A 4,852-nucleotide genomic window follows, 5' to 3' on the forward strand; every position below is an offset into this window, starting at 1 on the left:
ATTTAGAATATCGTAATGTCTACATTTAATATTTTGTTCGGTGTCCAAAATTTTACTTGTTGTATCATCTTCCTCGTCACTTAGGATAGCAATCCTAATAAATTTGTAATCGTTCGTTTGTTCATAATACCCAAACCCTAAAGCAAAATCAACATCACCTTGGTACGATAGTTCAACACCATCAAGTATTGGGTTAATTATGGTCTTGTATTTTCTAATGGAGGGGTTACCCAAATACACGTTGCTACCAAAGCTATTCGCATCAGTGAAACACAACACACAATTACAAGAACCGATTGTGATGAAGCTCATATCACGAACCTCAGAAGGAATTTCGAATTCTAGGGCCTGATCGAACGTTTCATCACAAAGTAATGTGAAAGCACGCTCATTTGTACGTTCCAATGCCCACATAAAGAAGATAGTATTTACCTTTAGTAGCCTGGATTTAAAAGTGCCCTTCTACGAACTGTGGATCGCAGATTATGTTCTTCCAGACTTTGCAGACGCACTAGAACTTGGCTAGGACTTCGGCTGGAAGCATAGAGAGAATAACTATTATGATATGAAACGGAAGATCAGTTGTATTCATTTTGGCGCGAAAAAGTTGCACAAACGGAGAAAGAAATAAAAAAAAATCTATGCAATCCTGTTCTATTTGTTTATGTAATGGCCAGGACTGTTCTATTTGCACAAAATATGAAATATATAGCACTAGGATTTTTATTGAATAACTCTAGGGTTTTGATTGAACGGCGATTCTGAATATCGTAAAAAAACCTCAATTAAGAATGTAACGATATTTGAAATGCTCGAAAAATTATAATGTTGGCTGCAAAATGCAAGGAAAAAACTAATTGGATTACGTCATAATTCTTTTTTCCATTCGGAGTTATAATGTATGTGGACACAATTAGCAAGTTTATAACTGCATTTAAGAGGTTTCTGCCATTTGTAATAAAATCATATCTGGTAGTGTATGAAGTTGGATACAACTAATTTATTACATGAACCGATAGGGTAAAAAAATTCAAATTTTGATGTTTTAACATAAATTTGAACGATTTTAAGGTTTATTATTTCTTTGAGAGGTAGAGGCTGCTCTAATATAATTACTATATACAGTTTTTCTATTTGATACATCCTAAATTTAATATAAACATTTAAATAAAGATAGTTTACAATGTATGAATTATCGTCGAGTGATGAAGAATGGATTAACATAATAGATTCTCAACAATGTTTAAACTACATACTCATTCAAAGTTAGGTTAAACTTATCATTTCCATCAACATGTTACGTATAGGAATTATTAAGTACTGAATCCAACTTGATTCTCATTTGTACTTACGCGATTTACGAATACAACTTCGTCATTCTCTCTCTCATATATATATATATTATATATATATATATATATATATATATATATATATATATATATATATATATATATATATATATATATATATATATATAAACATTTCAAAACGCAATTCTCATATTTTTCAATTGCTTCACAGAATCTCATATACATTCCTTCATTTTTCGTCTTCAACTTCACCGAGATTACTTCAACCAAAAAAATGATGACTAGTCAGTAGACGGTTTTTATCGGCTGAAAAAGAGATCAACTGAAGTTCCAAAAGGGTATTTAGCGGTTTATGTCGGAGATAGTGAAAAGAAGCGCTTCGTTATTGAGAAAAGCATGATACACATATGATAATAGGTCTTAGAGCAATACAATTTTTGTTAGCTAGTTCCTCAACGTAGAGAAGATACATACTTTGTATTAACATTGAAAAGATGTATACACTCTTGAGCCATTTTGATGTGGAATTACATACTTTTTTTTTTGAGACCATGTGGAATTACATACTTAAAAGTTCTTGATATATTCTCTCTTTGACATGATTTCTGCAAGTGCTAATGCAGATTTAATTAGAATTAGCAAAAAAAAAAAAAAAACCAAGAGTATTATCCCACATCGATAACAAACAATTTAGATAGTGATTTATGGAGTTACATAAAGAGAAGATATGTGACTAAAGAATTCACTTACCTGGACGGGGTCAATAGGCGATCAGTAAGACCTATGGCCTATGCTGGCAACCTCCATTGCACCTTGGAGGGGTGCTCGCGTAAGGTCGGCCCAAGTGGTCGAGCCTGCGTCATAATTTGTGTTAGAGGGGGCCTGCGTTCGCGCGGCCCCCGCCCAAAACTAGTTCAAAATGCTATCTTAATTAAATAGTTTATATAATTATTAAATTAACTTGAATAATTAGGTTTAGTATTACAAATCCCTTTCACAGATAACTTATTAAATTAAAAGTAACTAATTTTGTTAGAGTTGGTAGGAACAATATTTTTAAATCACAAACTCTTATTGCCTTGAAATCTTTCTGATAAATTCAAAACAAATCCATGTGATTTCATATGTATATGTTGGAGAGAGTGAAAATCCACGTATTTAGATTTTTTCAATTATGTACAATTTATAGGTCACCTATATATTCAAACATCATTTCTTGATTTCAACCATCAACAAATTTTCAAAAAAAAAATACCCTTACCTTTCTTACCTCATTTCACAGTACTTTCAAAAAACTTTTTGATTTCTTCATACAAAGATGGCCATCCGACAAATGTTACAACGATCTTTTTATCCAACGAAAGAAGATCAATCGAAGTTCCAAAGGGCCATTTAGCAGTTTATGTTTGAGAGAGTGAAAAGAAACGTTTCGTTATTCCACTATCATCTTTGAATCATCATTTGTTTCAAGATTTGCTATGCCAAGCCGAAGAAGAATTTGGATTTCAGGCCTTACAATTACTTGTAGTGAAAAGATCAATTGGTTAATTTAACTTCTCGTTTCAGAAGAACATGACATGTATGGATATATATATGTATAGGAGGTTCGCAATTTTGTAATTTAGTCTTTTTTCTCGAGACAGATTCTTCTCGTTTACTATATGAAAGAAATATATATGAAACCACAAAATTAGAGTACATATACAAAATACATATTCGAGCGACAAGTTTTCTTATTTATGATACTCTATAGTAGTTACATTACAAGTTGAATCAAGTTCAATAAACTATTTTTTGGTTTTGTTTTGATGTGGGATACTTGTCTTCAGTACAAGAAAACAATAATTCTTAAATAAATTTGAAGGGCTTTTCAAGGCTAATTTATTACAATTTGCCACTTAATTACTTGCAGTATTAATAAAGTTGAGAGAAAATTAAAGGAATGGCAAAAAATCAAAACAAGGTAAACGATAACCATATGCAATTGATGTGAACGTATCATTTCCATTATATATATGATAATGCAAAATCTAGGTTAAAATTTGTCGTTTCCATTAAGGCTCTGATTGATTCATGGATGTCAAAATAAGGAAAACGAAATGCAAAAGAAAAGGAAATCAATGACGACTTTTGAAATCCTAATTGTGTTTAGTTCCTAAGAAAAAAGGTGATGAAAATTATTTGAGGAAAATCACTTTCTTTAGTTTTGTTTTGTAATTTGAAGTAAACATTAAAATAAAACATATTAAATAATTGAACAGTTTTTTTTTTTTTTACAAAAGATTTAATCAAAATTATATTCTCTTCCTTTTCATTCGTCCAATAAACCAAAATTAGTTTTCTACCATAAAAATATTATAAAAATAAATAAATAAATAAACAAAATTATTTAACACCCACCCACTCACTCACCAACCAAAACGATATTTATATCGTTACGGAAGAAGAAAGAGATGCAGGAATGGGGAGAGAAACGCGGTGGCGGCAGCGGATCGACGCGGTTGCTCCGGCGAATTGACCTGTGGCAGTGGCTGGGATGGTTCTAGCGGCACCGGAGAGATTGTCGGCGGTGGTGGAGGCGGTGGTTGTCGGTGGTGCCGGAGAGGTGGTGGAGGCGGCAGTTGTCGGCGTTCGGAATGGAGGTGGAAGCCCAAATTTCTGCTTTATTATTCGTTGTATATCCGATATTTTTGGAAAAAGCAGAGACAAAATTCCAACATCATCTCGGATAATTCCACCAATACCCGCTATTCCTATATATTTATTTGACGAGCCATCAGAGTTGAGTTTGAACCAGTTTGTTGGGGGAGGTTTCCATTTGAGAGTTAAAGTAATTTTTGGAGGTTTAGGTTGGGTATTTTGGAGGGAATAGTGTGTTGACATATTCCAGATTAAAAAGTTATTAATGGGTTTATTTTGGAAAATGAATTCGTTTCTAGCTTTCCACATCGACCAAAATAGGATCGCAGTTTGATTATAAGAAAAGTGATGTTTTGCGATTTTATAAAGGTGGGAGCATATATTGAATTTTGTAGTATTATTGGTCCAAGGGATTTTTATTCTGGTAGGGATAACGTTATTGTTGAATGCAAGAATTGGAAGATCGGCTTAACAATTAGAACTGTGGCAGAAGAACCTTTGTTGTGTTATCATAGGAATATAGTTAACCTCTTCGATAGCCATTATTAAGTTTTGTCTTTAATTCATTGTCCCTGATTGAATTGCGTAGGGATACAATAATTTAGTCATGAATAATAGAATTGTAATACACGTGGAAGCGAGTTATGATTAAATTAACATCTCAGGTTAGTAATCCGAGTTATTTGTTTGCATAATTGAGAGAATTGGAGGATCGATGATCACATAGAAGAATGATAAAGTAGTAGGCCTTCTTAATTTGATTAATCTTCGTGTTATTTGCTTATTTGTTGTTGCTTCCTCTTATTTGCTTTTTATAATTTAGTGTACTTTAGTTTAATCAACTCACCATTCAATTGTGTAGGGTGCACTAGAACATAACTTGTACAATCTAGCACTTA

At 32.5% G+C, this 4,852-nt stretch overlaps 1 non-coding gene across 1 annotated transcript; it reads left to right on the top strand.

Annotated features, from left to right (window-relative positions):
* The first annotated feature begins 2,055 nt into the window (after positions 1-2,055).
* Positions 2,056-2,216, top strand: LOC148765002 (U1 spliceosomal RNA). The gene has a single exon (XR_016029986.1). It is a non-coding gene; the product is annotated as a U1 spliceosomal RNA (small nuclear RNA).
* Positions 2,217-4,852: the final 2,636 nt, after the last annotated feature.

This window comes from Erythranthe guttata, chromosome 14, assembly GCF_056151865.1.
Source record: "Erythranthe guttata isolate IM_541 chromosome 14, IM_541, whole genome shotgun sequence".
In the NCBI taxonomy this organism is placed as follows: Eukaryota; Viridiplantae; Streptophyta; class Magnoliopsida; order Lamiales; family Phrymaceae; genus Erythranthe; species Erythranthe guttata.